Source organism: Lissotriton helveticus, chromosome 1_2 (assembly GCF_964261635.1).
Source record: "Lissotriton helveticus chromosome 1_2, aLisHel1.1, whole genome shotgun sequence".
NCBI classification, from domain to species: Eukaryota; Metazoa; Chordata; class Amphibia; order Caudata; family Salamandridae; genus Lissotriton; species Lissotriton helveticus.
This window is the reverse complement of record NC_136058.1, coordinates 157,269,480-157,295,469: the sequence shown is the minus strand read 5'-3', so window position 1 is coordinate 157,295,469 and position 25,990 is coordinate 157,269,480. Positions and strand designations below refer to the sequence as shown.

The window sequence follows — 25,990 nt, the reverse complement described above, 5'->3', positions numbered from 1 at the left end:
TCTGATCACAATTGTACAGTTGCCCACCAAAAATTCCTCTCTGCGCTAAAGCAAAAACCCCAAGATAGAACTTTAATAGGTGCACTTAGGAAAATGTACAAGCAGGCTATATGCACAGGCAAAAAAGAAATCAAACATGATGTCGGTAGATGTTATCAAAAATAGTCCCAAGTTTTGGGAAATTGTCAATAAACCATTCTTCGCTGGCATTAGTGGCAGTACAGTGGAATATAACATACCCGAGGAGCAGTGGTTTAGCCACTTCAAACATATATATGGTGACCAGTATCATCAGGGACTGTCAGGCACACCGCCCACTGTTGGGGCTTATAGTCTGGCTTTCACTGAAAAGGAAGTGGCCATGGCTATTAATCAAATGACAAGTAACAAAGCTCCTGGACTGGAAGTGTTCCGGCTGACCTCTTAAAGTTGAATATGATATTATAGTAAAAAATACTGGCACATGTTTTTAATATGGCCTGTCGGTATGGGCTGTCGAGATCCTGGTCCCAGTCAATTGTTGTCCCAGATTTTAAAAAGGGCAGAGAGGTGACCCACGATTAGATAGGCCAATATCGCAGATCGATTCAGCAGTTAACGTGTTAGTAAGAGTGATCCTTAGTAAACTGAAAGACTTGCTTAATGACTGCAATGTACTATCAAACCTGCAATACGGATTCAGATACGGTAGGGGTACCATGGACTAGTGCCTTAACCTGCATCTGTTAGCAGGGAAATACACCATTGCCAAGAAAGAGACACCACAACTGGCCGTTATGGCTCTGTCCTCGGCAGAGAGATGAGGATGGAGGAGAGGCCTGTTATGGCAGCGGAAGTTAAGGTAAGTTTATTAATATACATATTTTTTTACCTATTCCCCTTCCTGTCCTACCACCCACCTTTAAAGGTAGTCGCCACTGTTAGTGTTAGGTTGCGATGGATGATAGAAAGGCAGACTTTGCCCTTGGGCCGGGTTGCAAGTCACTCCCACATGTTGCAACTACAAACAACATGTTTTGTCCCTGCAGGCATTCCATGAAGCGAGAAGCCTGGAAGACAAAGAAGGCCTGGCAGCAATAACAGATATAAAGATGAGCAAAGAGGTACTAGGCGGCGCATGGAGATGACACAAGGCAGATTCATGACACAACGTCCAACAGCCAGCGGAGACTCGAAGGATCAAAATCAAGGGGGCTGTCTCAGAGGAGAACGCAGTGCCTGAGGGAAGCCATGCTGCAGAGAGGACCTGGAGTGCCTACTACCACTGAGTCACCCCAATCCAGAGAGCAGCAGTCTATGCCCGGAGGGCCACTGATGGAATGTATCACAGCTATGCTCCCAGAGAAGCATGGCTAATGCAGGTGTGTAAGCGCTTATGATTTTTTGACAGGAGATGGGATTAGGGTAAGGTAATGGATTGCACTACAGGGGTTTCCCCATAATACAACAATGGAAATACAAGCCACTTCAAATTCTAGGGCTAAGAATAGGTGTTAGAAAATTATTTCCATGCCTAACCGTTGGTAGCTTGGCTGCGAGCAGGCAGGCTTAACTACAAAAACAGGTCTGTAAAGCATTTAAAATCACCAATTCAGTAAATAATTAAGACACGATGCACAACAAAAATCCAACACCAACTGATAAACATTGGCAATATTTTTATCTTTAAAATCACACCAAAACGACAAAAATCCAATGTAGGGAACCGGAGATATGAATTTTGAAAGGTTTTGCATTATATAGCACATAGAAACTACGGGCCCGATTCACAGAACTAACTTAAGACAAAATCCTAAACTTACTACTTTTGGTATTCACAGAAGTTAGGATTTTGTCTTAAGTTTGTCTTAAGACAGACTTAAGACAGACTTAAGTTAGGATTTTGTCTTAAGTCTGTCTTAAGTCTGTCTTAAGACAAACTTAAGACAAAATCCTAACTTCTGTGAATACCAAAAGTAGTAAGTTTAGGATTTTGTCTTAAGATAGTTCTGTGAATCGGGCCCTTACAGTGCCTAATGGGACATCTAGTCGGGATAGACAGGGTCAAAGTCAAAGTTTCAGGCCGACCGCGATGGAGCCCTGTGCGGCTACCCCTCGCGGTAGGTCTTGGTTAAAGTATTTACGTTCTGACTTAGAAACTTTACGTTCTGACTTAGAAACTTTACTGGAGCTTTTCTTCCCGGGGTCTCTCGAAGCTCTCAGCCAACCCGGATTTGGTGAGGGTTAGCCTCTTTGCCTTGCAATGAGCTCCTGGTCAAACTTATGGAAGTCTGACCTCTGGAGCGTTCCAGCGGGATGAACCAAGGATCCAGGCCAGCTCGCAGTTAAAGGCAGGCGGCTTGGCTTTCGCGGTTGCTCCTGGTAACCTTTTCTTCATTCGGACTTGTGAAGGTTCGCCGGCCTCAAATTTCGCCTACTCCTGGTTGAACTCTGGAAGTCGGACCTACAGAGCTTTTTAATAGGACAAACCTGGTTGGGAGGCCGACTCATGGTTGGGGGTCTCCGGTTTGGCTGGCCCGGTGGAGTTGGCCCTCTTATAAAGCTTTTTCCCAAAATACTCCAAACTTCTCCAAACGTCTGGAACTTCTTCTTGAAGTGTCTCAAACTTACTCCAAGGGTCTGGAAGCTCCAAGATGGTCCTTGAAAGTCGAGGACTTCAGTTCCCACAATCCACTTGGACAACACCCATACAAATCTATGGGTAGTGCTACAGGTTGAGGTTTCTTGGTGGTGACGTTGCAGGTGAGCTCTGTTAACCTGTAGCTTGTAGGAAGTCCACTCTTAAGTCCTTTTACAGCAACGAAGTCCACAAGGCTGTGGCTCTAGATGGTGAAGAAGAGCAATCATCACAGTGCAGGCCTTAGTAATTGCACACCAAACTCCTCAGCATTGCCGTCCTTGCTCTCTTAGGTTTCAAACAACAAATCTGAGAGGCTCTGCCCCTCCCAGATAATTATTCCAAGTTCTCTGGGTCAAGCGGGAGGGCACTCCTGTCCAATGGCGGGCAGGGTAACGCCCCAGGATGATTAATCTCCATAGTCTCCACCATGGCTTCTGCTCATTCCTTTCTTAATCCTAGCATCTGACTGGGTTCAAAAGAGTAGAGTTGTAAATGACACTGGTGTCTTCCCCTTCCATTGAAGTCCATTGTTTATGACTCCTCCCCCTGCTCTGGCATTCCTGTGTAGCAGAACACTGCCCTCCCAGCAGAGCTAATTAACCCCAGGGGCTCCTCATCCCCTCTTCCAAGGAACCTGGCTAATCCACTTTACTCTGACCAATCAAGAAAGACCACTGGAAGGCTGAATCTGGGCTTACAAACAAGAAAGTCCTATAACTTCTTGCCTGTACACTCTAGGAGACATTCAACTGTATCATATTGTTGGATGCATCAGTACCATTCTGGGAAGTCTTTGAATGCTATTTTAGCATTCTCCTAGCAGGATTTATTAGTTAATAACATCTTGCCACGTTAACCTATGTGGCAGGGGATTTGCAATGCGAAAAATTACTTGAGTCATGTTTCCTGCACCAGGGCTTCTAAAAACATATTTTATGAGTACTTTGCCTATTTCTACAGGATCCCCACACCTGGAACACCTAAGAGAGACTTTAGGGGTTCTGAATATGTAAAAATATTGAAGATTCTCCCTCCACAGGGCTCAAAGCTTCAAAGTCGATTTTGTGAAGCACTTTATCACAATGTGGGGAGTGAAATGTGGTTTCACCTAACCCAAGGAATGTAAAACTCATTTTATGAGGGTCCTCCTGACCATGCATCAAAGTTTATCCCGTATTGACTACTTCCTTACACACACAACCACAACAGGGAATTTAGCCAAGTTCCGAGTTCTGCCTAGAGGTATCTCCGATCACTCACCAGTTTGGGTAGACTACACACACTGGGAACGGCAGGCACTCACTACCATTGTCCTAAACCCATGGCTCCTACACATACCTGACATAAGGGAGGAACTCTGTACACAAATAGAGAACTATTTCAAAGAAAACGTGGGCTCTGTTGAATCTGCACAAACAATTTGGGAAGCCTACAAGGTAGTTTTCAAAGGGGAAGCTCTATCTTTAAAGACAGGATACATCGCCAAGAAACGCAAGCTTCTGGTTCAGGTAGAGACAGACCTCCTTGAACTGGAAAGGGAGCATGCTCGCGATCCCTCGGCCGACACTGGTCATACACTTTCAATGAAACAAGATGAATACCGGAGAAAAACTAGGGAACACATGATGGCTAAATATCGCAGCACCCAACATAGAATATACAAAATGGGAGATAGGGCTGGTAAAACTCTAGCGTAGTTGGAAAAGCGAGAACAAGGAACAAGGTGGGTACACAGACTGATAAAGCCAAGAGGTGAAATTGTGACACATCCTCGGGAGATGGCAGAGGAATTTGCAGATCACCTGGAACGGGTGTACTCCCCCTCTACCCGGTACACGGCTGACGACTCACGTCAGCTCCTCCAAGACAGCGATGTGCCGGTCCTCTCAGATGTGGAGAGGGAATTTCTGGACGAGAACCTATCAAATGAAGAGATAAGTAAGGCCATAGGACGGATTAAATCCGGAAAAGCGATGGGGCCAAATGGAATACCGGCAGAGTTTCTAAAAGCCACTGCATCCCAAACTGTGCCACACTTATGGGCCATGTACGAGGAAAGCCTGGGGGCGGGTAGGCTACCAGTGGATCAAAGGTTAGCTACCATTGTAATTATCCATAAGCCGGGGAAACCAGCGGATAGTTGTGGCTCTTATAGACCAATCTCGCTGATTAATGTTGAAGCAAAGATATTGGTGAAAGTCCTGGCTAATAGGCTGATGATGGTCATTGCTTCACTGGTCCATCCGGATCAATCCGGATTTATGCCAGGGAGGAATACGGCCCTTCATATACGACGTCTACACAATGTGATGGCCCGGAGGGAATATTTTGAAGAAGACGCGGCGGCGCTGTCTCTCGATGCTTCAATGGCATTTGACTCAATAGAATGACCGTATCTGTTTGCCGTCCTGGAGAAGGTAAGATTGAGCCCTAAATTTATAGCCTGGGTGAAGCTATTATACACTGAAGTGTTGGGTCAAGTAAGGATTAACAGCTAAACATCCCGGACATTTAGGTTAAAAAGAGGTACCAGACAGGGGTGTCCACTCTCCCCGCTGATATTTTCTCTTCTGTTGGAGCCCCTAGCGGCATGGGTGCGCCGAGATATTATGGTGCGGGGGCTGCGATGGGCAGATGGTGTGGAGGATTGTATATCCCTGCATGCCGATGACATACTATTATATCTAGCCTCCCAGTACAAGTCTATACACGTAGTGCTCGACGTCTTCACAAACTTTGGGAAATACTCTGGGTATGCGACTAACTGGCTTAAGTCAATATTGTTCATGCTGCGGGGCCAGGTCCCTTGACTTCCGGTTGACTGCACAATAGCGGTGGAGGAGGAAGGGTTTCGATACCTGGGGGTCTTTGTCACTTTGAATCTGGTTCTTTTCTACAGCTTCAATTTAGCCCCCCACTGGCGAGTCTACACGCTGACGTGAAGCACTGGAGATCCCTGCCTCTTTCACTGTTGGGCCGAGCTGCCCTCTTTAAAATGTTGGCTCTCCCCGGTTTTCTATATATTCTTCATAATTGGCCGCATAGAGTCCCAGATTCCTATTTTAAAGCAGTAGAGGTTGAACTTTGCATGTTGTTGTGGGATGGAAAGGCCCCCAGGGTGGCAAAGGAGAAATTGATAAAAGGTTGGTACGATGGAGGCATAGCATTGCCTGTCCTGCAACTCTATTATTGGGCGGCGCAGCTGATAACTGTTAACCTCTGGCTATATCACCCCCGATGACCCAGCATATGCTCTCGTTAGATATCAACTTGATCGCTCCGGATACCTAGGGGACTTATACTCTAGTGATCGGAAGAACAAAAGGAAACTCTTTGGACCCACCCAGCATACTTTAGAAATATGGTGAATAGCAAATTCTCGTCAGGGATGGGCGAGCGGCCTTTCAAGAGCAACGCCACTATGGTACACACAGAAGCTGGGCATGCTGTGCTACCAGCCTGGGTTTGACAAGTGGGACCTCATAGGTATTTCAGCGGTAAATGACTCGGTTAAGAAGGGTTCTCTGCTTACATTTGGAGACCTTCAGAGCCAATACCACCTGGCTCAGGGAGAAATTTACAGATATTTGCAAATAAGACACGCAATTCAGGCCGCGTTTCCAACCCTTAAAGACATACCGGAGTTGTCCCCATTGGAGGACCGTTTGCAGGTGGGCCTCTATTCTCACATATAAAATGTGCCAGACACCTTTCTACAGCTCAGAAAGCTATGGCAGGATGGCCTAGGCCCGATGAGTGACGAGGACTGGCAACTGGCTCTCATGTCCCCCAGGGAAGCAGGTATCACCCTTAAATTTAGGCTTAAACAGCTAAGGACAACACTAGAAGAGACTACTTTTTGGATGATCCGGTCGGATGACAGTATTTAATCCAAAATTGGAGTTTTAATATGGATTTTTCTAAACTATTGTAGCTTGTAAGTAAACTGATATACACTTAGTATAAAAAACAATTGTTTCTCTTCTTTTTATCTTTTTGAATTTTGCAAATTCTCTATAAAGAGTCTTTTCTTTCACTTGGGTTTTCTTTTTTCTTCTAATGTTATTGGTGATGGCTAATTTTATCTGCATGACTTTGATTATGTTTTCGGACACGGGGAGAGTCTTTTTGAAAAAAGTATCTGGTATTTGACTACTTGGTGTGTATAAGGATAAGTTAATATGAGAGTGGTGTATCCTCCTATAGAGATGACGATGTGTCTACACTGGCTCCAACCACATTAGTTTGATGGATATGAAATGCTTTGTAATTGTGGTGGTTTTGGATATACACAACAGTATTCTCTATTTTGTGATTCCAGATCCCCTGGTTCTTGTAAATAAACAGTGCGTAAATGAAGAGTGCGTATCTGCATAGGTCCTGAGGAAGGTGGTTGCAATATACCAAACCCACCGATCGCGTGTCGACCTTGCTTGGAACCCTATAGAACATTCTGTGGTTCTTACTTTGGCAGAAACCTATCCTGCCATATAATATACCCTGATGTGTACAGATACTGTATGTATATGGTTGGTGTGAAAGTGTATGGATCTGAGTGAGTGTAGTATGATAGTATTTTTGGTATTCTTTAACCAGGGGTGTATATGTTTATTTTTCAGTTTTTGGGGAAATTAATTCTGCTTTTGTAAATACAAACTTTTTTGATAAATCGATGTATCATGTGGAACTGTGATAAACTATGTACTAATAGAATTTTTTACATGCTATATTTATAAAACTATGAAAAAAAGAATATAATAAGTTGAAAGTAAGAGATAAAAAGTGATGATAAAATAAATAAATTAGAAAAAATACAATCAAGGAAAGTATAAGTGTTATTTTTGTGTTTTGAAGGTTTAAGAAAAGGGCATGAATTATGTTTGAACATGTAAAGTATATAGGCTATGAGGGAACTTTCTGGTGTTGTACTCATTCTCTCCCCTCTTTTCCCTGGCCTCAAGTATTTTTAGAGTGGTCCCCTTCTTTATGTTATTATACAGCTAAGGATACTTCACCGATCATACATGACAGGGAAGACTCAGGCAAAAATAGGGTCCAGACCTGATAACCGTTGCTTGAGAGGGTGCGGATAGCAGGCCACCTTTTATCATACTCTGTGGAGCTGCCCTGCTATACGTACCCTCTGGGAGGATGCTTTGGATCATATGCAGACGGCTTTGGGGAAGGAGGTGATATTGACGCCACAATTGGGACTGCTGAATATATGGGATGCAACTGACCTCACTGAAGTTGAGCAGCAAATCACAACACTGGGGAACACGTTAATCAATCGGGAACTGGCGAGAGGTTGGGAGGGAGCGAACCCGCCATCCACTACCTTTGTGGGGGAGAAAGAGCTAGACAGGTGCATGTTGGCAGAGAAGGAAGTCTTCGTAGCTAGCAGGTGCCCTAAGAAATGGGATTGAAAGTGGGCAAAATGGAATGAGTATCGCGGAGATATTTGTGTGTCCCCTGCGGTAGAGCTGGAAATGCGCCGAAATGCACAGAGATGGGAATGTTTGATGTGTACTTAAATTACTGTATGCACATGTACTGTTTTAAATTACCTGGAAACTGTTTTCTAATTATTTCTGTATGGCTGTCAATAAAACCAATTAACACATTTAAAATATATATAAGTGTCTAAGTGAATCTAAACAGCGATTCATAAATAGAGGCTATTCTGAGTCTATTCTGGAGAAAGCCCTTCATGAAGCATGTACATTTGAGCGTAAAACACTACTTACACCTAAGGTTCAAAACATTTCTACCGCAGAGTGCAATGTACGTCTGATTACCAACTACAGCACTCAAGAGCGCAAAATCAGGCGCATCATTGCTTCTGAATGGCCTATCATCCTAACTGATGTTATTCTTGGGCCACTACTTCCTAGCATCCCTAACATCACATTCAGAAGGGCGCCTACTATGCGTGATGCCCTTGACAGGCCCATGCCTGAAGGTCCGCTCAAAAAAAGCCTGACAACCAAAACTGGCTTTTTTAGATGTACATCTTGTCGAGCTTGTACCTTTGCCAAGAATAGCACACACTATGTCACTGCATTTAGTTCCACACCCATTCCTATTCGAGAACACCTTACATGTAGATCTGAATATGTCGTGTACAAACTGAAGTGTACCTGTAACCTGGAGTACATCGGAAGGACTAAACTTCCGGTGCACCAACGAATTTTGCAGCACATTCGTGCTATTGTCAACAGCGACAATAGTTATCCTGTCGCTAGACACTTCCGTGCAGTACACGACAAAAAACTCAAGGATCTCGAATATACAGTTCTGTGCTCGGTACCCCAACCCGGCCGGGGGGTGATCGAATGAAGCTTCTTCGGCAAAGGGAATCACATCTGATTCTTGCCTTAGATACTAAGGCTCCCAATGGACTGAACCTCACTGAAGATTTGAGCAATTTCTTATGAACTGTTAATATCTCACCATGATTTTGTTTTTCATGAATTTTCTTCATGTGATTTAGATTTTCACTTCGCGGTTGGCCGCCTGTTGGCTCTCATGTGTATATATATATATATACTTTTGTCTGGTGTATACTTTACTGAATTTCAATTTATTGCTTGGCTTATTGATTATGTTACACCAGATCACAGGTTTACATGAATTGAATGATTTCTTTCCCTGTCATCTTTATTTTTGTCGGCTGTGGCTCTCTTACATTCTTTCTTCGTTTATTTTCTTTTTTTCCCATATATTTTTTTCATTCTTCTTGCTTTCTCTCATTATTTTGCATTTTTGGTTTTACCAGTTATTACTTGCTCTTTTCTATTTTTATGGACAGCTTGTATGTAGTGTCATTAGGAATGCTCTAGACGACAATTTTTTGTGATCAATTCCATCATCTTGGGCACTTTATTTCCATCCATTTAGGCTCAGGGCAGTTTGTGCTTGTTGTAAATAGTCATGTTTTCTGCGATGTTTATTGACACTTTGTCATTATGTATTCATATGATCTGCAGATATCCACTCAATAGCATTGCTTTCTGCGTTTCTTTATGGCACTATGTCATTATTTGTTTTGAATGGTTTGCAGACAACTACTTACATTCCAACTGGGGGTGGCACATGCTGTACATACATTGCACTTTGGCTATGTGCTGATTATTCTTTCATTTATTTGTTTCCAAGTGATGATTCATTTATGTGTGATCTTGGAGCCTCTTTACACGGAGCTACGGTTCATTTGTTTTTATTTATATTGTTTCAAACACTGGTCACTTTATCAGTCCTTTCATTATGTTTATTACTCAGAGAAGGCGTGCACTATTGGTCACTTTCGATTGTCCTTTGTTCATTATTACTATTTATATGCTTTGTTTGTTCCTGACGTGTTGTGTGAACAAGCTCTCGTGTAAAGCGAAACGCGTCACCTTTACTAAATAAATCGTCTTCCCTGTTATCCATTCCTGGATTGCTGATTATTTGGAGGCTATTGCTGTTTGCTGGGCGTGAGGCTTTTGAGGTCTTGACCTTTCGGTTCCGCCATCATTGAACGGGACTAGGACTGCTTCATTATATATATATATATATATATATATATATATATATATATATATATATATATATATATATACTTTAAACACACAAAGGTCGCCCCAATGGAAGGAAACCAGCCGGCAGGTTAATAAATCCCTCTTTAGTACCTTGGAACTATTTATTGTGATGCAAGCCGTCATGTTATTTTAGCATTACCAGCCACTGAAGAAGGGAAATGGAGTTCCTGAAACGCGTTTGGCTTGATATGAACTTGAATGCAATTGCACTTTCGGCTGCCTGCTTGCACGAATGCTGTCATTAAAGAGGGATTTATTTACCTGCCGGCTGGTTTCCTTCCATTCGGGCGACCTTTGTGTGTTTAAAGTTTAGCGGCTTTGCCAGGCCGCGGAGGGAAGCTCACCGCCTGAACGGCGGGCCCGTGTTGGTGTCACTCGAGCATCAGCATCAAGGGAGGCAGTAATCCAGCAGCATTCAATAAAGCGGCGCAGGTGATGTTGAAAGAACTATGCATCGACCCACGAGGGGAATACTTGCTTTATTGACTGTAACAGTGACGGACTTACTTTTTGTTTGTAACGGCACTACAAGGACCAGAGTGCAATGTATATTGCCACGCCCACTGGGGCAGTACCTTGGAACTATATATTGTGATGCAAGCCGTCATGTTATTTTAGCATTACCAGCCACTGAAGAAGGGAAATGGAGTTCCTGAAACGCGTTTGGCTTGATATGAACTTGAATACAATTGCACTTTCGGCTGCCTGCTTGCACGAATGCTGTCATTAAAGAGGGATTTATTTACCTGCCGTCTGGTTTCCTTCCATTGGGGCGACCTTTGTGTGTTTAATATATATATATATATATATATATGTATATATACCTGCCCCTCACCCTTGGGACACCCAGGGGAGACCCTGGGGGTACCCAATATGCCCAAACAGTGTAGGTTATCCATTTGTAAGTGCCCCAAACACCAAAGACGAGATTGTGCACAATTTACTTTTAAAAGCAGTCTTGCAACACAGGGGTGCTTTTAAACTGACCTCAGGCTTCAGTAGTGCACACATGCATGTGAAGAAAGGGCTGGTGGCATCTAAACTGCCATTCCCTATTATATAGTAGGGACTTAGAGGTAGTTTCAATCCCCCTGCTTTATTATGTGCTAGGGCCTTATAGGGTAGGTCATGCCAGGTTTACCCTAACGCACAGTGTACCCTAGTGTATGTAGGTGTTTTCACTGCATTCTAAGGGTGCCTTTCAGCATAGCACTGGCCTGGACCTGGTTAGGCAGAGCCCAGGGTCAGTGAGAGTCAGTTACCACCAGTGCCAGTCATCAAAAAGTTGTGAGATGCCCAGGGCACAGGAAGACTGTGCAACACTCATATAATACTCGTCCTAAAATAAAAGCTGTATTTTAGTTATCCTTCTTACGCCAAGCGACGCCTAGTTTTGACCTTTTTTCTTTTCAATGTTCCATTAAGAATTTCTAGACTGCATGATAATAAATGCAATAGTCAATCCGCTTAGAGTATATCCTCTGACAAGAAACTCTGTTGTAAAAAGCAAGACCAAGTAATGGTCTACCATGTCAGTAAAGTCTCAGCTGCCTCATGTGCCGTGCGGATCAATGATATCTGGCATTGTATGAAATGTTAGGCTTCAGCGGTTAAGTATTAGATGACTTTCATTGAAAGCACTAAATGAAAACAATTGTATTGTTCTACATACGCTTCTTGAAATGATGCAGTTGCAATTTCATGCTTGAGTGACTGTAGCCACATGTGCTATAACCTTAACCTGCTTTACTGTCAAAATGTCATCTTAACCCTATTGATCAACCTTGTTTACAGCGCAAACTACACTCATTCCTGAAGACAAAGCCCAAAACTCCCTCCTGCTTTTGCATGTTGCCTTGCACCTTACTGTATGTTCTCACATGTTGGACATGTGTCAAGGAGGCTTGGCTGCTCCTGCCTGTGCTAAGAAAGCTTGCACTCTGCTGTCTGTTAATGACATTTTGTAAATATCCCTTACTGTTCTGAAGACAAACTATTGTATTTGCAATGCTTGTTTTCCTTTGGTTCTGACAGGTTGAAATTAAAAACAGCAAGCACATAATATGAGACTTTGGTTGTGTCTTGCAGTGAGGGGCTAATCAAATGGAATGTGAGATGTCTTCCGGAACATTATGGTGAATGATGGATCGATTATAAAATGGGTTGATCATTTGATCTGAGGCGTGGAAAGAGATCAGACGCCAGCCTTCTTTTCCTGTATTTAAACCTATTTGAAGAGTTCCAAGGAGCAGGAGAAGAAAATGAAGCTGTCTTGAGGTAAACATTAACAGATTGTTCATTTAAGTCAGTAAAAACAAGAGGACAATGAGAGATGCTGACACCGCACCAAACATCACCTTCAATGCCTTCCAGTCCCTCGCAGAGACTTCACAGTCACCTATCAATACATTCCAAAACATTCACAAATGCTGGCAGCAGCTTACTTAAGACATCCCAGTATGTTCTTCATTTTCCTTAGGTAGGAAACAAACTACTTCCAGCACTGGTCTTCCCACAAATCCTGATTGGCTGTGTGTTCCTAACTTCGTGTGGCATCTGACTTTATGGTGTTTTGGAATGCTCACACCCCTCCGGCCATATTTGCTTTATTAGGGCCAATCTTCCTGGACCACTGTGGTGTTGCAGCGCCTAATTGTGAGATGTGAGATTGATCTGAGTTTCCTGTTCGCTCTATTGTCTTCCAGCTACATGCCACCCCACCTTTGACCTGTCAATCAGTAACCTCAAAACTAGGTCTCAAAGTCAGCCTGGCCCCATATTTCTGAGTCAGGTTGATGGAGACTTGATGACATGTGAATTCGATAATAAAGATGTGATTTCGTTCTTACATATGAATGTATCATTATTATTTCTTTTAACTTGTTTTTATTTCGGGACTTGGATAGCAGCAACATACAGTACAATCACATACAAGAAACACATGGTGCATAGTGGGTGATAAATCAAGTTGCAGTACGTGGGCCAAATACCCACTATGGCATAGAGTGCTATCAAAACCGCTAATAACGCTGCACATCCCCCAATTAGGTAAACAAGAATAGTGATATATTAATCAAATTATTTGTAACTGTTAAAAACTAGACAACCATTGAGAGAGCAGTGCGTAACATATATCCCCAAATAACACAGATTGACTTAATCCTACATCTACATCCATCCCGTCCCTCCCTCTGGATGGAACTATAATGTCCTCAGTAACAAGTTGACAGGGCCAAGCCCTAAGGCTTTGAACGTTTGACAGGGCCAAGCCCTAAGGCTTTGAACGTTTACACTGATTGGAGAAGTGTGGCTCACTGGTTAGAGGAGGCAGACCCTGAAGCAGAGGTCAGACCCGGGACCAGGGTTCAATTCCCGACGCGGCAGGGTCTTGAGCCCAAATATCCACGGACTCGATAATTCTCGTTTCGGTGCCTACTCGAATCACGGGTTCACACTCTGCAGCTCTGGGCATCAGCTTGCTTAATCTCCACTACGGCCCCCCCACGGCGGGATGCCTGGCTTTCACCTTGGGGATGCCCAGTACGGGTATCTCACATGGAAAAAAGCCAGGACGGGTTCCCAAGGCAAGCGCCGAGATGCCTACGGGTAATCGAGCGCTATATAAGAACGCATAATAATAATAATAATAATAATAATACGAAACAGTGTCCTAGATGTACAGCGGTTTTCACAGCTGCTAGCAAATTGCTTCAATAACCCATGCCTGCCTTGCTGAGGCCCGTTAGGCATCCCCCCCCCCCCAAAAGTCTTCGCTCTTGCTGGCTGATGGAATCTGAGTAATCGGGGTGCCTGTCATCGCCTCCATCCCGTGGGTCAGGGGTCCCCATCTGTGGAAGAGCATCTGCGTCCTCACTCATCTGCCCAATGGTCAGGAGGTTCTCCAGTAGTATCCCCCATGTCGCCAGGTCTCGGTCAGCATTCTCGTCCATGCAAACTATGCATAGGCGTCTCTCCTCCATGACTCCACATTCGGGCGTGTCTGCCGTCCATTTGGGTAGGCTAGAGGGCGCAGGTTGGGTCGAATAGATTGCAATGCTGCGCTTAACCAACACCAGTCCCAAGATAACACATGTATACTGTCTCTTGGTGTTACACTTGGGGACCGGTAGGACCCCAAAGAGATAATGCTTAATTGTTACCTCGATCTAAAGCCCCGTGGTTTCCCGTCTACAACACTCCTGACTGGAGTCGATGGCAGTCTCACGTCATATGGGTAAATTTCGCCGGCTCGACTCCACAGGGGGACTCCCCGGCAAATACACAACGCTGAAGCTACCTTATTACATTTAATACGTTGGAATTTCCAAATGAGAGCATGTCTTTGGAATTGTAATGAAAAATCTTGGTCGGATTTTAAATAAAAAAAAAATTCTCCTATGCACCCAGACACAAAAAGATGCTTAGGTGTGCCTAAACGGACCATCACTGACAGGATGGGAGGGAGGAGATGGGCAGAGCCTCACTTACTCTTAAATAGGCTGTTTCCTGCCTCCACACAAAGGCTGCATTATTGCATACCTCCTGTAGTTAGTATGGAGCCAGGACAGGGAATGAAGGATGCCTGGTGACTTCAAAGAGAAACCTTGAAAAGCTTCTCTCCCACTTCAAAGGCACAACTGGGTAAAAATAGTGGACCTCAGACACCACCACCTCAGTATATGTCTGGACATGTGGATACTCTGACAGGAAGAAGGACTGCTTTGCTGCTGCTACCCTGCTGGACTGCTGCCCTGCTGCACTCCTACCTTGCTGGAATGCTACCTTAATGTGCCAACCACTGCCTACTGCTCACTTGCCTGGGTGACAAGGACTGAACCTGCATCTTGTGAACCCAGGACCCCAGAGTGACACCAATGGCTAGTTGGCTGGCCTCCTGCCAAGTGGTGCCACTTCAGGCTTCGACCCTTGAAAGTGGTCCTAAGGTGCTCTGCCAGGCGTTGTGGATCCAGCAAAATCGACGCATCTCCTCAGGTGTGTGGTGCAACCCCAAGCAGAACTGATGCATCGCCGCTACTGCATGGATCAGAACTAACACAAGGACCCCCAGGGCAGCTCGTTGAAGCATCAGAACTGTCGCTGTCCAACGCGTCCTCAGCTCTAGCCATCACATCCCTTGTTGACGTCAGCCTCAACGCCAATGCCGAGCTCCACATCGCAGCCTCACAGCTCATCGGAACCAATGCATCGCCTCGACTGAGCAACACATTCTTGATGGCAGACTTCACATCATAAGCCTTCGTTGACTGGACCCTCGACGACCACGCAGGTCCTCGCATCGCAGGCTGGCCGCATCTGGGAAAAGACGCATCACTTCTGCTGGACTCTGCATCGCAGCCCCGCAGCTCCCTAGAACTGATGCATTGCCTCAGCTGCTCAACGCATCTTCAACGCTGGACTTCGCATCACAAGCCCTCGTCAACGGGATTCTTCACAGCGGCGCAGGTCCTCATATCACAGCCCTGCTGCTTCTCAGAACTGAAACATTGCTTTAGCTGTGCGATGCAATGCATCTTCGACACGGATCCTCACAGCGCTTTGCAAACCACGATTTAAGGTACTGTGTTCATTGGGCTTAACTGGGTCCCTGTAGCCAGCTCGCACTCCATTGCGTTCAGCCTGAATTTGTGACTTTGTCCTTGTCCGGCATGACCAGATGTCCACAGTTGGTGATTTATGCCTTATGGCACTATGTTTACTAAAAATCTTTCAAATTGAAGATCTCCGGTTCTACTGATTGGATTTTTTTCGTTTTGGTCTTGTTTTATTTATTAAAATGTACTCTATTTCTCTAAATCTGTTGTGTTATTTTTTTGTGGTGTGTTTTCACTGTATTACTGTTTGAAGTGTTGTACAAATACTTTACACACTGCCTCTGAGTTAAGCCTGACTGCCCGTGGCAACATACCCAAGGGTTGAGCACATGTTAATGTAGGGTTGCATGTGACATCACCTTGAGAAGAATTGTGGTTGCTGCTTGAGAGGTGTTTCATCGCCTCAACCAGTAATCCAATTTCTTACAAAAGTGCATTGTGCTCAGACAATCCTTTGAGACAATGCGAGTCAGTGGGAAAAGGGTACTGCAGCATAGGTTTGACCTTATGGTCAGTACTGCAGGGGCCAGCCTTCTAAAGCAAGGCATGGTAATAAATAATATGCATACGTTTTAAAACCGTATGGAGAGCGCAGCATCTCATACTTTGGAAAGGCTTGGCAATCCACTGAACTATCAAATAATAAAAAAATTCTGTCATTCCAGGTCCTAACTGGGAAACCGAAAGCAGCCCCAGCAAAAATGCTCAATGCCCCTCCCTTTATCTCTGATCAGTTTCTCTCTTCTTTTCCACTCTTCCTCACTTTCACTTTTCCAGGATCAGCTCTGGGCATTTAAAACCTGCCTCCAAAGGGATTATCTATCTCCTTACCTGAGAAGGAAAGACTTGCTTTAATACATTTGAGTATTCATGTGTCACTCAGGGAACAGGTTTTAGAGAAATGACTACGCAATCATACAATATGACATTAAATACTTCCAGATAAAAAAGGGGCACCCTATATTCCAGTGGAATCGGGGTAAAGAAGACCAAAACTTGAACAATGTTCCAATGGGTGTTCTTGCAATGTACAGAACGACTAAGTTAAGTATTCTCGAATTTCATTTGTCTTCATAGCAGGTTTTGAGTGTGTTAATCTCTGCCAATGTATGAAAGGTTTTTGAATGATTACCATTGAAACATTGTTCTAGTTATGGCCTTTAATAAATTATTCCAGGCCATAAGGTTTGCGCTACAATTACTGTCTTGTTGATTTATGGGGCCATTTCTCCCCATATCCCTGTCACGAATTTTGGAATGCCTTTTTTCAAAGTATCTGGGGTGGTGTCCTCTTCATGCTCTGGCCGGTGACCAGACTCAGTGGCGACATGATCATTTCATGCTACAGTGGTTGCAGTGTATTTGCCTGACTTGCTTGCCAGTGCAATTATCTCGAGAAGGTCGCCACTTAGCTGTGAATCATCTATAAATGGCGTGAGCCACTCCTGATGCTTCTACACCAGTAGAAATAATTAGAACATTACAAAAAACGCATGGTATCCTTGCCAAACTTCGAATTTGCCTTTTGTTTTCTTGGCGCACAGTGCCACTGATATGATTCAAACATATTGTGCACAGAAGTTAGCAAGGTTAGGGAGAGCGATCGCAGTGCGTGCCAGTATACTTTGGATCTTGTTTTCTATAGTGCTCAGAACTTCAGCCAGCAATACCACCTTTAAGACAAACCTCGAAGCATCATTGTTCAAGGAAGCCTTCCAAAAGCACCAATTCACCAAAATGGTAGCCATGCTACATGTAATTTTGATATTTTATTTTAGGGGACAGGAATCTATTTTTTAAGGAATATATGGTACCATGTATTATTGGTGGGGCCGCAAAGCCTTTGGTGTTTTTGCAGCTTTGCTGTTTTGTGACCTGATCTATATTTGCCCTGCAAGGGATGGATTTTGCAGTGTAAAATAAGAATTCAGTAGGGTTTGCAGAGTTCTACTAAATAGCTTTGAATGCAGGTATATGTATAGAGGCTCCATTCGCCATCTCAAAATGCCATTTTGTAGGACTTGCTGTCTGTTGTTGAAATCACCCTTGTAGACTGTACCTAAAACTGACAGTGGACTGATTACCATCAGTTGGATTTCTTGTCAATCTCATTTGTACGGTTCTTATTCAATGCATCCTTACTCTCCCTGTGTGTGTACCGCCCACCTCCCCAGAAGCAGAGCTCCTTCATCATCACTTTGATTGTATGACTTGTTCCTTCCACTACTCACAATCAGGGAAATATGTTTCATTTTCACTAAGCACTCCATCAGAGTGCATTTGATTCATTATCAATTTTTACCAGATTAATGTAGCTGGTTGACTATTTCAAGAAAGCTGCAACCAAGGCTTGGGTGGTATTAAAGCAATCCCTCTTGGTGATTTCTATCACCCCGCATTGGAGAACCAGGCCAAAGACTCCACAGCTCTGTTGAGACACTCCTCAGGGGGGCAGTCATTAATGGGCCAGGTATCCGATTTGAGAACAGTGATGGTGTTCCCCTCTTGCTGGGCTCTTCTTACCCACCCATATGTGACTCAAACCCAGCTGAAGTAACCAGAGAGCGTGCACTAGAAAATAAACTTGAACTAACAAATAGAATCTCCTCTTTGAGTCAACTAGATACTAACGACTTACTAAAAAATTGCTCCCTAAGCATGGACAGCACATGGTTAACCCGGGTATTTCTATTATTTGCGCCATAATGGGGTAGGAAGCCATAATAATTTATAAATGAACACACTAAGGTACTCCGTTGGAATATAGCGCCCGTCCGCGACAGTACCAGGCACAGAGGCTATGGGCCCTACCATGAGGAATCCCGGTACTGAAGGTATCAATTACATTTCATATGCCCCCGAAACCCTCCGACAGCTACAACCCAGGGCAAATTGTGATACACGGCTATTATGTAAACAGCTTGAGGGGAGCTTCTCATGCCTTCAGTGTCGCTTTAAATCAGACATGGCTAGGAACAGCACCTACGATGAAGCTCCTAAAATGACAGCCCCCTTGGAACTTAAATGTTTCCTTTTAAATGTACGATACCTGCCCAAACATCAACTGCAGATTTGGGACCTTATTTTTACTGAACAGCCTGATATATGCTTTTTCACCGAAACCTGGATGAAACCCCACACGACAACAGCTATTATGTTAGGGGTCCCTTCAGGCTATAAGATCTTACATGCTGATCGGCCCAATAAAACAGGAGGTGGATTAGCTATTATATTTAAAGATATGTTTAAGGTGACAATTTTAGAGCAAAGGTGTAGTCCTCTGTTGGAGACTATGATCTTTAAAATTACAGTAGGAAACATTTCCTGGAAAGGAGCACTGGTGTATCGTCCACCAGCCCCCAACCCAGATTTTGCTCTGTCCCTTCTGGAACTATTAGCCCCACATATGAAAGCCAAGGAGGATTTTATCCTCCTTGGGGATTTTAATATACATATGGATAACCCAGGGCCCCCTGAAACCAATCAATCAATCAATCAATCAAAGACATTTATAGAGCGCACTACCTACCCGTAGGGTCTCGAGGCGCTTGGGGGGGGGGGGGCGCTACTGCTCGAACAGCCAGGTCTTGAGCTTCTTCCTGAAGGAGAGGTGGTCTTGGGTCAGGCGCAGGTCGGCCGGGAGGGAGTTCCAGGTCTTGGCGGCCAGGTAGGAGAAGGACCTTCCTCCTGTTGTGGCTCTGCGGATGCGTGGGACGGCGGCGAGGGCGTGGCTGGCGGATCGGAGGTGGCGTTTGGGGGTGTAGAAGTTGATGCGGTTGTTGAGGTAGCTCGGGCCTTGGTTGTGGAGAGCTTTGTGTGCGTGGGTAAGGAGGCGGAAGGTGATTCTCTTGTTGACCGGGAGCCAGTGCAGGTCTCTTAGGTGTCCGGAGATGTGGCTGTGTCGTGGGATGTCGAGGATGAGTCTGGCTGTGGCGTTCTGGATGCGCTGGAGTCTCTTCTGGTTCTTGGCGGTGGTTCCGGCGTAGAGTGCGTTGCCGTAGTCCAGTCGGCTGGTGACGAGGGCCTGGGTGACGGTCTTCCTGGTCTCTGTGGGGATCCACCAGAAGATCTTCCGAAGCATGCGCAGGATGTTGAAACACGACGAGGAGACGGCGTTGACTTGCCTGGTCATGGAGAGGGAGGAGTCCAAGATGAAACCCAGGTTGCGTGCGTGGTCCGTCGGTTTGGGTGCGGTGCCCAGGGCGGGGGGCCACCAGGAGTCGTCCCAGGCGGAGGGCGAGGAGCCCAGGATGAGGACCTCCGTCTTATCTGTGTTCAGCTTCAGGCGGCTCGTCGTCATCCACTCGGCTACCTCTCTCATCCCTTCGTGCAGGTTGGCTCTGGCGGCGGCGGGGTCGTTGGTCAGGGAGAGGATCAGCTGGGTGTCGTCGGCGTAGGAGATTATGTTGAGGTTGTGTTGGCGTGCGATGGCCGCGAGGGGGCTCATGTAGACGTTGAAGAGAGTCGGGCTCAGTGAGGATCCTTGAGGGACGCCGCAGATGACTTTGGTGGCCTCTGACTTGTACGGTGGTAGGCGGACTCTTTGTGTTCTTCCGACGAGAAAGGAGACGATCCATTCCAGCGCCTTCTCCTGGATTCCGACGTTGCTGAGGCGCTGCACTAGGGTGCGGTGGCAGACCGTGTCGAAAGCCGCGGAGAGGTCTAGGAGGATGAGGGCCGCTGTTTCCCCGTTGTCCATCAGGGCTCGGATGTCGTCAGTGGCGGCGATGAGGGCGGTCTCGGTGCTGTGGTTGGCACGGAATCCAGACTGCGATGGGTCGAGGGATCCATTCGTCTCGAGGAAGGCGGCCAGCTGTTTGTTGACGGTCTTCTCGATGACTTTGGCTGGGAACGGGAGTAGAGAGACGGGGCGGTAATTCTTGAGTTCGGTGGGGTCTGCTGTAGGTTTCTTCAGTAGAGCGCTGAGTTCGGCGTGCTTCCAGCTCTCGGGGAAGGTGGCGGTGTCGAATGAGGTGTTGATGATGTCCCGCAGGTGGGGAGCGATGACCGCGTCGGCTTTGGTGAAGACGTGGTGAGGGCAGGGGTCGGTCGGAGATCCGGAGTGGACGGAGTTCATCGTGTGGACGGTGTCTTCGGTGTTGACCGGGGTCCAGGCGCGGAGGGTGGTGGTGGGTGGCGATGCTGCGGTCGTGGCGTGCGTCGGTTGAGTGCTGAAGCTGTAGTGTATGTCCGCGATCTTGTTGTGGAAGTAGGAGGCGAGGGAGTTGCAGAGGTCTTGCGAGGGGGTGATGTCGTTGTTTCCGGCGTTGGGGTTGGAGAGCTCTTTCACGATGTTGAAGAGTTCTTTGCAGTTGTGTGCGTTGTTGTCCAGTCGGTTTTTGAAAGCCGTTTTCTTGGTGATGCGGATCAGTTGGTGGTGTTTCCGGGTGGCGAGCTTGAGGGTGGTCCTGTTGTCCGGCGTGGGTTCCCTTCTCCAGGCTTTCTCGAGGGCTCGGCAGTTCTTCTTGGAGCTCTTGAGTTCGTCGGTGAACCATGGGGCTCTCTTGCTGCCGGGTCTGCTGGGCGGGGTCCTCAGTGGGGCGAGTTCGTCCGCGCAGTTGCTGATCCACTTCGTGAGGTTGTCGGCGGCCTGGCTGGGGTTCGCTGAGCTGGCCGGAGGGTGCTGGCTCAGGGAGGCGGCGAGCTGGTCGGCTGTGATCTTGTTCCAGCTTCTTCGGGCAACCTGTTGCTGGTGGTGGTGGGTCGTTGTTCTTCTGAAGGTGAAGTGGATGCATCTGTGATCTGTCCAGTGGAGTTCTGTGGCGTGGCTGAAGGCGATGTCTTTGCTGGATGAGAAGATGGCGTCGAGAGTGTGTCCGGCGAGGTGGGTGGGGGTGGACACCAGCTGCTTGAGTCCAAGGTTGTCGAGGTTGTCGAGCAGGGTGCTGGTGTTGCAGTCGTTGTTGTTCTCCAGGTGGAAGTTGAAGTCCCCCAGGAGGATGTAGTCGGCGGAGGGGAGGGCGTGCGGGCTGAGGAAGTCGGCGATGTCCTCGCTGAATTGAGTGTGTGGTCCCGGAGGTCGGTAGATCAGGGTGCCTCTGAGGGTGGTCTTCGGGTCGGTGTGGATCTGGAAGTGCAGGTGTTCGGCGGAGGGTGGGGTGTTGTCGGTGCTGGTCGTGATGCGGATGGTGTTCTTGTGGATGATGGCGATGCCTCCTCCCACCTGGTTGGCGTTGCGGTCCTTCCGGGTGATCTTGTATCCTTCTGGGATGGCGATGGCGATGTCGGGCGCTGAGGAGGCGTTCATCCAGGTCTCCGTGATGAAGGCAACGTCAGGGGCTGTGGTGTCGAGGAGGTTCCAGAGTTCGATGGTGTGTCTGTGGACGGAGCGGGTGTTGAGCAGGATGCACTTGAGGTGGTTGCTGTTGGTGTTCGGCATGGCAGGTGCTGGTGTCGGGCAGGTCCGGATGCAGGAGAACTTGCAGGTGTTGCAGCTGAAGGGTCCGTGGACGCGTCGTGGGGTGGCTCTGTAGCATCCTGGGACTCGGCCGGAGTTGAGTGCGATGAGGGTGGCGGCGGTGTACGTCAGGCGGGTGGGCCAGGGGTCCTCGAGGGCCAGGGGTCCTGGCACTGGGCGCGGTCCAGGCGCGGACGGGCGCAGACGGGCTTACCTTTGGCGCGCCTTCGGCGCACAATCGGCGCGCCCGCTGCGCGTCAACGCTGCGCGTTCGCACGGTCGCCATATAAGGCGAAGTGCGCGGGTGGGCGGAGCAGCTGGGAGGCGGGAGCGGGGAGGGTACAGAAGAGAAAAAGGGGCGGGGTAAGCGGCGGTGGCGGGAAGCGGGGAGGGAGAGCGGAGGGCGGCGAGGTAGGCGGGCAAACAGGAAGGAAAATGCTAAAACGGGCACAAATTTACAAGGAAACAGGCACAAATGGAGAGAAAAACAAGATCACAAAACAACAACAGTTAAGGCAATCGGCAGGCGAGCACGGACCACGCCGCTCGGAGGAGGGGGCGTGGTCAGCGGCAGCGAGGCAAGCAGCGAGGCAGTTTAGGCAAGGCAATGGGGCACACGCAGCAGCTGGTGGCCGTGCGGTGCGGGGGTGTCCCACAAGTGGGTCACACTCACCTGCGTCGCACGGTCGCCATATAAGGCCAAGTGCGCGGGTGGGCGGAGCAGCTGGGAGGCGGGAGCGGGGAGGGTACAGAAGAGAAAAAGGGGCGGGGTAAGCGGCGGTGGCGGGAAGCGGGGAGGGAGAGCGGAGGGCGGCGAGGTAGGCGGGCAAACAGGAAGGAAAATGCTAAAACGGGCACAAATTTACAAGGAAACAGGCACAAATGGAGAGAAAAACAAGATCACAAAACAACAACAGTTAAGGCAATCGGCAGGCGAGCACGGACCACGCCGCTCGGAGGAGGGGGCGTGGTCAGCGGCAGCGAGGCAAGCAGCGAGGCAGTTTAGGCAAGGCAATGGGGCACACGCAGCAGCTGGTGGCCGTGCGGCGCGGGGGTGTCCCACAAGTGGGTCACACTCACCTGCGTCGCACGGTCGCCATATAAGGCCAAGTGCGCGGGTGGGCGGAGCAGCTGGGAGGCGGGAGCGGGGAGGGTACAGAAGAGAAAAAGGGGCGGGGTAAGCGGCGGTGGCGGGAAGCGGGGAGGGAGAGCGGAGGGCGGCGAGGTAGGCGGGCAAACAGGAAGGAAAATGCTAAAACGGGCACAAATTTACAAGGAAACAGGCACAAATGGAGAGAAAAACAAGATCACAAAACAACAACAGTTAAGTCAATCGACAGGCGAGCACGGACCACGCCGCTCGGAGGAGGGGGCGTGGTCAGCGGCAGCGAGGCAAGCAGCGAGGCAGTTTAGGCAAGGCAATGGGGCACACGCAGCAGCTGGTGGCCGTGCGGCGCGGGGGTGTCCCACAAGTGGGAAACAACCCAATTAACTGCTGATTTGTCTAATTTGGGGTTAAAAGTAATGAATAAGGGTGCTACACATATAGGTGGTCACTCCCTTGACCTGATATTTACCAATTGTACTAAAATAAGATGCTTTCCTGCTAAAGAAGTCCACTGGTCAGACCATTTTCTGATTGAGTTCTATCTGGCTGGACCAACCAAGCGACTGCAAAAAACTCTGCCCCCGCCAATTTTCCGCCGGCAATGGCACAAAATTTCTGTGGAAAATCTGCAAGAATATTGGGACCAACCGTTATTTACGGCTGCAGACACTGCAGAGTCTGCGCTAGAGAAATTCAATAAATCACTTAAATCCGCCATTGACACCCTGGCCTCTTTAAAATTACACAAGCAATACTCCCCTACCAAACAAGAGAAATGGTATACACCTGATCTTAGGAAGGAAAAACAGAAATGTAGACGACTAGAAAAAGTATGGAGGACATCAAAAAATGAAGATGCAAGAAAAACTTTCCAAGAGGTCCAGTCCACATATTATAAAAATATAAAACTAGCAAGGAAAAACTATCTCTCCTTACAACTGGCGGAGGCAGGCAACTGTCCTCGAGAACTGTTTAAAATCTTGCAGAATTTTATAAAACCTACAGCTAGTGAGAGCTCCGATGATGCATCACAAATACTTTGTGACGAGATCTCTGAGTTCTTTGAGGACAAAATCAATCTCATTTACAACAAGATTTTGTCCTCTAGGGCTGCAGTAACCACGACCCCCCTCCCAGATAATCCATCCACTCATAATATAAACCCTCTACTTGCCATCCCTCCAGTCAATGATCTCGATCTTGTAACCCTTATCAGTCACATGAAAACCGGCTCTCCCAATGACCACCTCCCTGCTAAAATGATGGCCCCTTTGATCTCCCTCCTGGGGCCCTCGATCCAGGCAGTCATGAACACCTCCCTGGCAAAAGGTCAGGTCCCCAAGGAATGGAAGATTGCGGTAGTAAACCCAATTAGGAAGAAAGCGACCTCGCCCTGGACAGATCTATCTAACCTCCGGCCCATCTCCCTCCTGCTATACATCGGCAAGATGACAGAGAAGCACGTGAACACCTACCTATCAAACCATATCGAGACAGCGGAAGGCCTAGATCCCTCACAATCTGGATTTAGGCCCAATCACAGCACCGAATCAGCCCTACTGGCAGTCACCAATAACATCAAGATGACATTGGACTGCGGAGGGTCGATGATTCTGGTGCTGTTGGATTTATCCGCTGCCTTCGATACGGTGTCCCACGAAGTGCTTCTCAGCCGTCTGAGAGGGGTAGGACTGGGAGGCGTAGCTCTGTCTTGGATGAAGAGTTTCCTCTCGGGCCGCTCTCAAGAAGTTAGGTTGGGCTCCCATAAATCCATCTCTAGGGAGCTCACCAGGGGTGTGCCACAGGGCTCATGCCTAAGCCCCACATTATTTAATGTGTATGTGGCCCCCCTGGCTGACTTAGTGAGGTCCTTTGGGTTTATCCCGGTGTCCTACGCCGACGACACCCAACTTCTGTTCCCTTTTAAAACCTTTTCTCCTGCTTTACAAAAATCTTTTGCAGAAGGCATGAGGGCTGTATCATAGTGGATGGCAGAGAACTGCCTACAATGCAATGTTGCCAAAACAGAGGTATTATTGTTTGGGGATGCGGTGACACTATGGTCTGATGAGTGGTGGCCTCTTGAACTGGGACCTGCCCCCATCCCAAAGCAGACCATAAAAAACTTGGGAGTGTTATTTGATCAATCCCTGGCATTTAAAGATCATGTCAACCAAGTTGCCGGTACATGCTTTAGGGTCATTGGACTGTTGAGAAGGGTGTTTCCCTATCTTCCGGATCATCACAGAAAGACCTTAGTCCAGGCTCTGGTTATCAGTAGATTGGACTACTGTAATGGCCTTCTTTTGTCAACTAATGAAGGCCAATTTAATAAACTACAAGTAGTCCAAAATACGGCGGCGAGGTTAGTCCTGAATGTTCCATCTAGGACTCCCTCCCGACCTTTACTAGCTGAACTCCACTGGCTACCAGTGCGGCAACGCACTAAGTTTAAAATTTTGTGTACTATTCACAAATGCCTGATAGGAAAGGGCCCAAAATATCTCACTACGGCCTTTCTACCCTATGTCCCAGGTCGCTCTCTACGCTCCAGCAATCTCCAGCTCCTACAGGTTCCTAAAATAAAAAAAACTCGTCAAGGAGGCCGGGCTTTGGCGCACGCTGGACCTGTCCTCTGGAATTCCCTTCCCCTCCCATTAAAACACATTA

At 47.2% G+C, this 25,990-nt stretch overlaps 1 long non-coding RNA gene across 1 annotated transcript in view; it reads left to right on the top strand.

Annotated features, from left to right (window-relative positions):
• Nucleotides 1-25,990, top strand: part of LOC144799220 (uncharacterized) — a 323,273-nt gene that overhangs the window by 266,507 nt on the left and 30,776 nt on the right. The window contains exon 5 of the long non-coding RNA XR_013603778.1: nucleotides 12,292-12,480. This is a non-coding gene — a long non-coding RNA (uncharacterized LOC144799220). The remainder of the gene's footprint in view (nucleotides 1-12,291; nucleotides 12,481-25,990) is intronic.